Here is a 10,339-nt window from a genome sequence, read left to right as displayed (position 1 = left end):
GAGGCTGCATCCTCCCTCCACCTACTTCATGTGCAAGGTAGACCACTGATCCTTGTCCAATCTGGCATATACTGGCCTTTATTGTCAGTGGGCCTTCTGAAGAGTGTGTAACACAATCCCAAGGTGTTTCACATGGTCTTCCCAGGTGGCACTGAAAACTGCTATATCATTCAGATATGCAAGACAGAATTCATCCAACCCATTCAACAGATGATTCACAAGCCTCTGGAAAGTGGCAGGGGCATTCTTCAACCCAAAAGGCATTACCCTGAACTGGTAAAGACCCTCTTGTGTTGAGAAAGCTGTCTTCTCCTTGGCATGTTCTGCAAGGGCTATTTGCCAATAGCCTGCAGTGAGGTCAAACGTGCTGAGGTACTTGGAGGCACCCAAAGTATCCACCAGCTCATCTGTTCTAAGCAACGGGTGTGCATCTGTCTTGGTGACAGCATTCAGAGCCCTTTAATCCACAAAGAACCTCAATTGAGAAGTACCTGCCTTTGGAACCAAAACTACTGGGCTGGACCAAGGACTACTGGAGGGTTAAATCAGCCCAACATCCAACATCTTGTTGACCTCTGTCTTAATGTAAGACCTTACTTTGTCTGACATTCTGTATCCCCTACTTTTGGTAGGTACACTGTCTCCTGTATCTATATTATGTTTGCACCAAGGTGTCAAACCAGGGGACTGTGAAAACAAGGGGGAAAACTGCCTAAGCAAAGTTTCACCTCAGCCTGTTGATCAGAAGTCAGGTGATGGGCCACTTGGACACCCTCAATGGAGCTGTCTGAAGGACTGCTTTGCAACAGGTCTGGAAGAGGTTCAGACTCCTCTTCTTCAACATCTGAAGCCAACAGCAGTGCTGTGATTTCAACTCTTGGGATGAAAGTCTTCAGCCTATTTACATGGAACACTTTTGGAGCCAGACCAGCCCTTCCAAGGTCCACTAAATAGTTGACCTCACCCAGTGACTCCACCACTGTGTAAGGGCCTGACCACTTGTCCTGTAAAGCTCTAAGCCTTATAGGATTCATGATCGAGACTTGCTGACCAGGTGTGAAATTTATGAGGGAAGCCTTCTGGCCAAACCAATCTTTCACCAGAGCTTGCCCTGCCTTCAACTTTTCACTAGCCAGACCCATCAGGAGTACCATCCTTTTTCTGAGCCCTAGCACATAGTCCACTAGGTTGTTAGTAATGGGGGAGTGGGCATCTCCCATCCCTCCTTGACTATGGCTAAGGGTCCCCTTACAGGGTGACCAAACAGAAGTTCAAAGGGGCTGAAGCCAACACCCTCTTGTGGTATCTCTCTGTAGGCAAACAGTAAGAATGGTAACAGAAGATCCCATGTTCTTCTTTCAGGTTCTTCCAGCACCCCAATCATGTTCTTTAAGGCTCTGTTAAACCTTTCTATCAGGCCATTGGTCTGTGGGTGATATGGAGAGGAAAACGTATAGGTGACCCCACATTAATTCCACATGGCCTGCATATAGTTGGACATAAAGTTGCTGCCTCTGTCAGACAAAACTTCTTTAGGGAAGCCAACCCTAGTAAACATGCCAAGAAAAGCTTTTGCAACTGACTTGGCAGTCAGCGTTTTTAATGGGATGGCCTCAGGATACCTGGTGGCATGGTCAACCAGTACCAGGATAAACCTATTGCCTGAGGATGTTTGGCTGTCAGGGGGACCAACAATGTCGATCCCTACTCTCTCAAATGGTACCCCCACAACTGGGAGTGGTAACAATTGAGCTTGGATTGTTGAGCGACACTTACCAGATAACTGGCAGGAGGCACAACTCCTGCAGTGACTTTCTACTTGCACCCCCATCTTAGGCCAGTAGAAGTGCATGGATAACCTTTGCTTGGTTCTCTTGATTCCAAGGTGGCCAGCAAGGGGCACTTCATGCACAAGCTGCAGGAGGAAGGGTCTTACAGCAAAGGGAACCACCAACCTCCTATGGTCTCCTTCTGTAGACTCTGTAAGCTCACTATAAAGCAGCCCACCTTCCCAATAAATCCTGTGCTTCTTAGGAAGTTCACCCTCAATCCGGGAGCAGGCCTGTCTCCTTAGGCTTTCCAGAGATGGGCACTCATGTTGGCCCTTACTAAATTCTTCCCTGTCAGGACCACCTTCTACTAATAAATCATTTAGTTCAGGGTGGTCATGTGGGTCAATTATTTCAGGTATCACCACCTCCTCATCAGGTCCTGGTGACTGACCAACTACCTCCACCTCAGAGTGGTGGGTGAGTTAGGGGGAATGTTTTCTTTCCCTCTTTTAGATTTTCTGACTCCTTTAGCCTTGGGTTTCCCCTTTGGCTGGGGCATGGCATTGGTCTTGGCCAGTGCTGCCCTTGTTTGAGACCTTGTGCAGGGTCTTTCAGCTGTATCTCCCACAAGCCCGATATCTCTGAGATCATTTCCCAGCAATACCTTTCCTATGACATTCCTCTGTATGCTCACTGTAATTCTGACTGCTGTACTATTGATAGTAAGAGTAAAAGGTATTACTGGGAACATGAGAGGTGGGCCATCAGCCAACTTAGTGGGGGCCAGAGGAGTTCTGGCAACTTCCTCTGGGTCTACCAAGGTAGAATCCACTACAGTTTGACTGCACCCACTACCCCTAAAAGCTGGAGTATCTACTCCATTGATCAGCACACTGTCTTTAAAGTACTGCTTGGTATCATCTCGAATCCTAGCATTAGCCTCTGAGACTTTAAGCTCCCAGGAACGCAGGGAAACTAAAATTACCTCAGCTTCTATCCCACTGGGGAAGGAGTCTGAGGAGAAAGATGCCCCTGTAATCTCGTCTTCCTCATAGGAGGAGAAGGCCAGATTAGCAGAGTGGACCACCAAGGTTTTGACCTCAAATCTGGGATCCCCCTTCACTTGGTCAGTTGCTCCACAAGCAAAACAAGATCCACTGGGTGTTTACATAGGGAGGCTTACTATAACCAGAGTTCTGTTTTGGAGGCTGACCTCCACTACCCTGTGAGTTTGCTTGTGTCTTACCCTTATTTTTTCTTTTATGGCCCTTATGGGAGAAGGTTTTATCAGTTTCTCCACCCTCCTTATCTTTGGACTTTTTCCCCTTGTCCTGCTTACCAGGATGAGTCTTGTCCTTATGGGACACTCTATGTGATACCCACAAGTCTGCTGCTATGGCAAGTTTCTTAGGATCTATATCCTTTGAATCTGCCAAGTGCTGCTTAATCTCAGGGGAAGAAGATGCAAAAATGTGTTCAAGCATGACAAGACATATCATACCTTCAAAAGTAGAGACCTTATAACCTTCAAACCAGCCATTAAAGTTCTTTAAGGAGTCAGTTACATAAGATACCCAAGTACCACCTTCTTTCTTTTTGTACTCTCTGAATCTTTTTAAGTATTGGGCAGGAGTATTTCCAAACTTTAAGATAAGAGTTTGCTTCAACATTGCAAAATCTGCTCTCTCAGCTTTTGACATTTCCATAATGGCACTGCAGACAGAATGGGGCACTCTGCTAAGTAACCAGGCAATTTTATCAGCATTGTCAACTTGTTGAACTTCACAGGCATACTCAAATGCATTCAGCCAGTCCGTAATGTCATTCTTTTCATCATACACACTAAGCACATCCTTAGGAAACCTTGGATGAGAGGAGGCACCAGACCAATTTCCAGGACCCTTGAATCCATTGGCAACCTGAAGCTTGGCCAGTTCCAACTGGTGATCCCTGTCTTTCTGTTTTTCTGCCTGGTCTATTTTCAGTTTGGTCATGTTAAATTCAAGCTCCTTCTTCCTAAACAGCAGTTTTGCTTCTTGAATTCAAGCATGGCCTCACCTCCAGTACTGGCAGAGAGGAAACACTAGACATTACATCCTCCAAATCCTCCTGGGTCCCATGAACAAGTGCAGTGACAGAACTATCAGTTCTATCAGTGGGAGCAGCCCCATCTCCTTCTGTACTGTCCACAGGAGCTATGGCATTAAGCTGAGCTTCTTGCCAGTCCATGATTCTTTGGATCATTTCCATTTTTGTGCCTTGAGCAGATACACTTCTCTCAGCACACATCCTTCTCAATGTTTCAGATTTAGAAGCATTCAGAGTTAACAAGGTACTTGTTTTCATACTGTTTGATAGGACTATGGGAATTTTCAGCTATACTACAACAATTCACTATGTATCCTGTTAGGAATAACTTGAAATGCCTTCACTAGTATGCAACACTGGACACCTTCAGTCCTATCCCACCTCTGCCACCAATTTGTTAAGAAGGATTTCTGAACTCTGTCCAGGGGGGGGCAGAGGTTCAGAAAGCCAACCTAGTTTCTTGGAACAGGGTAACCTCTGGACAAGCCAGACCAATCAGGGTAGCTATGGCAGGCGGTCAAGACTAAGTCTCAGGAGGGGTGAGGGTGACTGAAGGACCTCAATGAGCACACAGAGCAAGGACACTTACAAATTACTCCTGGCAGGTGTGTCATGATTCCTCCCCAGCCCTCTAAAATGTCAGGCTGGAGCCAGGCCACGATCACCTACATAGCCCTTAAGGGCCTCTCCATCCCTCCAAAGACCCACTTGGAGTCAGACTTGGTGCTTGTGGCACCAGAATCACTCACTTCCATAGGATAACATTGGGGACTGGACTTGTAGTGCATTGATGGGGACAAGATGGATGCCCCCACATATTTCGGTTCCCAGAACTGCATGTGCAGTCTAGTCTTTTGGGTGTGGTTCAGCCCAGAGACACCTGGGATACCCAGAGACTATTTAAGCCATGCCCAGGCTGAGAAACATGCTTTGTGTTTTCTGCACCTGCAAAGTGACACACACCGTGTTCGGATTGGTCTCCAGTAAGCCTGCATGTTTCTTCTGCGCTCAGCTTCTGCAAGAACAAGAACACTGTTAGGAACAGCCTTACCTTGCGGCGCTTCTGCCCATCATTCATCGCTTCTTCTGTCCTGCGGGCATCTTCGGCGGTGTCATTCCCATCCCGGCACGCCGCTTCCTAAGGAAAAGGGAAAAGAACAGAAAAAAGGCATTAGTAAGCATTCAGCAAATCTTCGCTTATTTTTAAAGACTGTGCAAGCTTCAAATGCTTACGTTAATCCCAGCCACTCTGGGGGAACTCTGTCTCCGGAACTTCTCATCCATCTGCAAGAGGGAAAAGACAATCCAGGTTAGCGTGGAAACATCTAGAGGCAAAGCATACCGCGCTTACTCACCGCATTTCTTCTTCATTACCGGCATCCACGCTGAAAAAGTCGCGGCACCTAAAAGACACAGAAAAATAACTCAGTTCAATACAAATACGCAAGGGTCGCATTGCGCATCGCGCCCTCACTCACCTTCAGTGCTACTCATCTCAGCAGCACGTCGCCATCCCTGGACGCCAGCCATCATCTAAGGAAGGGAAGGAACGAAGTTAGAGAACTGTTCAAAAGACTCATTATACTGTAACGCTCTCCTGATTCCCACAGAGGCGCCGACCCGTTCTGGACTGCTACAACTTCTTCCACGGTAAAGCGTAGTGCTTGGAAGATAGACTGGAGTGGACCCCCAAACCTCGTCTGTCTGGCACGTAGAATAATCCTTCTGTAGATGGGAAAAGGGAGTTAACTGTCTGCTAGATTGTGTGTGAGATTCCCCCCTTTTTCCGCTTCTCACCCTCCTTGAACCCTAGCTGTGCCTTCCGCAGAATCTCACCTCAATTTCGGTATGGACGAGCTCTCCATCCTGCTTCTGACGCAGGGGCGCGTAGATTTCCAGTTACTTCACTGGATCTCGGATTTGGCGAGGGTTCGATGTCTGCTTGCCTTTACCAAAATGCAGCCGTAAGTATATAGTTCAAAAGATCAAGTCTTATTTGTCCCTTGGCCTTTGTTTAATTTTCAGGGACTAGGTGAGGAATCCGTGTGGAGGAATGGATTCGCCGAGGTAAGCTCAGGTGAGTACTTTTAATGAAGGTGTGCCGTAGTGGTTTGCTCCGACACCTTAATGAGTGTGTCTTATTTCCCCATAGGGGCTGGGGTACGGAAAAGCCAGAAAAGCCGCTCCGACCCGAAAAGGGAACTGAGGTCCCAACAAAATTCAGGTAAGACTTAAGGTGAGTAATCTGTCCTTTTGCAATTAGTTTGTTGCTCACCTTGTTTTGTCCTTTTTCTCCGTAGGTCTTGAATGCGACCGATGTCGCCTATGGGCGCAGAAAAGGTTGCCGGTGCCACGTGAAGGTAAGTGGAAGAGGCGTGGCAGCGTGAGAAGCGGAGCGCTTCTAACTATTGTCTTTCTTTTCCGTAGGTGCTGGGATGCGGCCGATGTTGCTTATGACCGCTGAAGAGCTAGACAGCGCCACGTGAAGGTAAGTGGAAGCGGTGCTGCAGCGAGCGATGAGATGCGTTTCTAACCCTTGACTTTCTTTTGCAGGATCGACGGAGTGAAGAATCCGGATGCTGGATGAAGGTAGGTAAGGTCCTAATGCTTGCCTTTATCTCCTTGCAGGTGTTCCAGGTGCTGGCGGGCGTGGCAGGAGCCAGGATGCAGAAGCCGACTCGGTGAGCGTCCTGCTGCAGATGCAGAATAACGCGAAGCACGTGTGGCCATCCGGGCGTGGTTTAAATAGCCTTGGAAGAGCTTCAGGTGAGTGTTCTTCCACTGGCCCCACCCGAGTAAGAAAAGAGTTTCTGAAAGAAAATAGTTCCTCCCCAGCCTTAGTTGGCTTGGAGCTTCAGACAGCATGGTCTGCCTCGGGTGAGTATGCAGCATGGTCTGCCTCAGGTGAGTTCACCCAAGCATTACCATATGTTCTGCCATGATGAGCCTGGCGCCTATGGCGCCAGGACAGATGCCTTTTAGGAGCCTGGCGCCAAAGGCGCCAGGACAAGGTCCAACAGCCCCTATAGGGGTTTGCTGGGTCCTGCTTGGTGAGTATGAAGTCTGCTTCCGGGGACGCTGGGCCTGACCTGGCTCCTCGGGAGCAGGCATCATGACATATACTTACCTGTCGGACTCTTGCCAGTGAAGTAACTAGGTAGCAACGAGCCTGCATCAATCAACACGCCCCTGCGCTGAAAGCAGGGCGGAGAGCACACTTTCCAAGAAAACAAGGTGAGCTGTGGATCAAAGGGAAGGGTTGGACTCCGGGGAAGAAGGGGTTCATACACACAGAGAAAATAGGGAGTTAAACTCTACCAATCCTGTGTTTTAGGCCCAGTCTCCAGTCGAGTAGACTCCAGGGAGAGGTTCGAGGTCGTAAGAAGTCAGAACAGGCTGAGTGACTTCCCTGTGGATACCAGGTGAGCGTTACAGAACACAAAGCCTCACATCAAAATCCACCTGGGCGTCATAGAAACATCAGAAACCGACCAGTTAGCTCACATGTTGGGGCAGCTACGCTCCGAAGTAGATGCAGCCAGGCAGGAGACCAACACCCTGAGGAGAGAGCTGATAGTAGCCAAAGAACGCACTGATGATTTAAGCTGGCAACTTCTCCAGTCACAGGCAGGGCATGTACCATTGCCGGGAAGCGTGCCCTCGATGGCAGCACCATCAGCCAATCCCATTCAGATAACCCTTCCTGGGGCAGTTCCTTTGGCCCCGCCCGAACGATTTACGGGGGATCCCAAGAGGTTTGCAACGTTCATGAACCAGTGCTGCCTGCACTTCCTTTGTAGACCAGGGGCCTTTCCGAATGACCAATCACGGGTCGCTTTTGTGCTATCCTACCAGAGTGGTAGTGCTGCAGACTAGTCTGTACCCTTTGTGGCCCAAGACGATCCTTTGCTGCATGACTTCAGCGGCTTTCAGCAGGAGATGGAAAAGCTGTTCGCCCACCGCACTCATGGACAGGCATTAGACAACGAACTTCTGTCCCTATGCCAAGGGAATCAAGACCTATTAACATACATAGCCACGCTCAATAGTCTCGTAGTTGAAGCAGAATCACCAGTGGAGAAGAGAACTACGTTATTTCATCAGGGGTTGCCGGGAGAGCTCAAGGATGTTCTCGCACAAGTAGTGAAGCCCCCGAAAGACTGCTCAGAATTCATTGACCTTGTTGTTCAACTGGATCATAGGTTGCGGGACCGAAGAGCAGATTGAACCAGACCGGACACTCGCCCTATGTATGTGCGTTCAAAGGACAATATTGCCCGCACAACGGAAGGTTCAGGAGAACCAATGCAAATCGGGGGGGTCAGATCCCCCTTGACTGAAGCGGAAAGGGATAAAAGGAGACAGCAGCAGTTATGTCTGTACTGTGGAAGGTCAGGTCATTTCCTTAAAGAGTGCCCTGTGAAGCCACCGAGGAGGACGGTAGGGGCCATGGACAAGGAAGATACCATCAAGGAATCGGAAAACTCCCAGCCAGGCAAGTGTAGGGGTCCACTTGTCGAGTGAAGAAAGTGAACTACAGACCTCCCATTTTGCACTATCTGTGGTCTTGATCAATCACCAACAACCATCTCGGATGCACGCAGTAAGAGCGTACATTCACAGTGGAGCCGTTGAGAAATACATCGACCAGGATCTTGTGGCAAAGATGGGGCTTCCGTTATGCCCTAAATCAACCACTGACACTGTTACCACTGTCGACGGCACGGAAATAGCTTCTGGTCCAGTATCTCAATGCACTGCAGCTTTAACCCTTCTGTGCCAGGATGGACACCAAGAATCGATCGTTTTTGACCTCATTAAGGCACCACAGTTCCGGTTGATTTTGTAAATGCCATGGTTGGTAGCTCGCAATCCTCAAATCGATCGGAGAGCAAAAGAATTGGCCTTTCCCGAGACTTGCGCCTACACATGTTATTGCCAAGAGAAACAACCAATAGAAACCAGAACCTCCATGCATGCTACTGTGGCAATCGGCACTCTACCAAGTGAATACCAGGACTTTCAAGATGTCTTTCAGAAGGAATAGGCTAATATCCTGCCACCGCATAGACCATATGATTGCCAAATTGACCTGATACCCTGCACACAAATCCCTTGTGGGCGAATTTACGCACTCACGGAACCAGAAAGGCCTATCTTGACCAATACCTGGCCAACGGGTTCATCCGTCCCTCGAAGTCTCCAGCAGCCAGTCCTCTATTCTTCATACCAAAAAAGGAGGGGAACTTGAGAACGTGCATCGACTATCGAGCACTGAACCAGATTACCGTAAAAAAATGCTACCCCCTGCCACTGATCCCTGAATTGCTTGATCAAGTCAAAGATGCCCAAATCTACACAAAACTAGACGTGAGGGGGGTATATCACCTTCTTTGCGTAAAACAAGGGGACGAATGGAAAACCGCTGTTTGCACCAAATACGGCTTGTACGAATATCAAGTAATGGCCTTTGGCCTTTGCAACGCGCCCGCAGCATTTCAATACTTCATGAACAATGTCCTACGGGAATTGATTGATGTCTGTGCTCTAGTGTACATCGACGATATTCTAGTATATTCTGCATCAAAGCAGGACCATGTTAAACACGTCCGATCCATATTGGAGAAACTCCGTCAACACCAGCTCTACGCCAAGCTCGAAAAGTGCTCATTCCATGTCTCGGAGGTGGAATTCCTGGGCTTTATTCTAAGCCTGAATGGAATCCTAATGGATGTACACAAGGTAGATGCTATCCTGAACTGGCCACCCCCAAATTCATTCAAGGGGGTTCAAAGTATGCTGGGTTTTGCAAACTTCTACCGCCGGTTCATCCCAGGATTTTCGCAAATCGTGCATCCCATCACGTCATTGCTAAGGAAAAGCAACAAAAAGTTCCAGTGGACAACAGAAGCCGAGGAAGCTTTCCAGGAACTCAAAGCAAGATTCACATCTGCCCCAATCTTACGTCACCTCGCCCTGATCTCCCATACCTGGTGGAAATGGACACCTCAAGCATGGCTATGGGAGCCGTCCTCTCACAAAAGGACCCCGAAACGGGCCAGTTACACCCTGTTGCCTTCTGGTCGCGTAAATTGACACCCCCTGAACTCAATTACGCTATCACAGACAAAGAACTCCTGGCCATTAAGTCAGCCTTTAAGGCATGGCGGAACTACCTCTTAGGCGCCAGACACACAATCACCATAATAACTGACCACCGGAACCTCCAGTACCTAAAAACGGCAAAGGTCCAATCCTCACGACAACTACGTTGGACTCTTTTTTTTGCTGAATATGACTGCATATTACATTTCGACCAGGGGTGAAAAACGGGAAGGCAGGTGCCCTTTCCCGCATGGGGGTGAAAGAGCAAGGGTATCAGAACCCTGACCCAATAGCAATCATCCCGAGTGACAAGCTCCTAGGAATCACAGCAACCATAACTCAGAAAGAATTACATGAAGAAATCCAAAACCTGA

This window comes from Ambystoma mexicanum, chromosome 6p, assembly GCF_040938575.1.
Source record: "Ambystoma mexicanum isolate Mex_15411 chromosome 6p, UKY_AmexF1_1, whole genome shotgun sequence".
NCBI lineage: Eukaryota > Metazoa > Chordata > Amphibia > Caudata > Ambystomatidae > Ambystoma > Ambystoma mexicanum.
The sequence above is the reverse complement of the archived record's forward strand: the minus strand, read 5'-3'. Positions refer to the sequence as shown.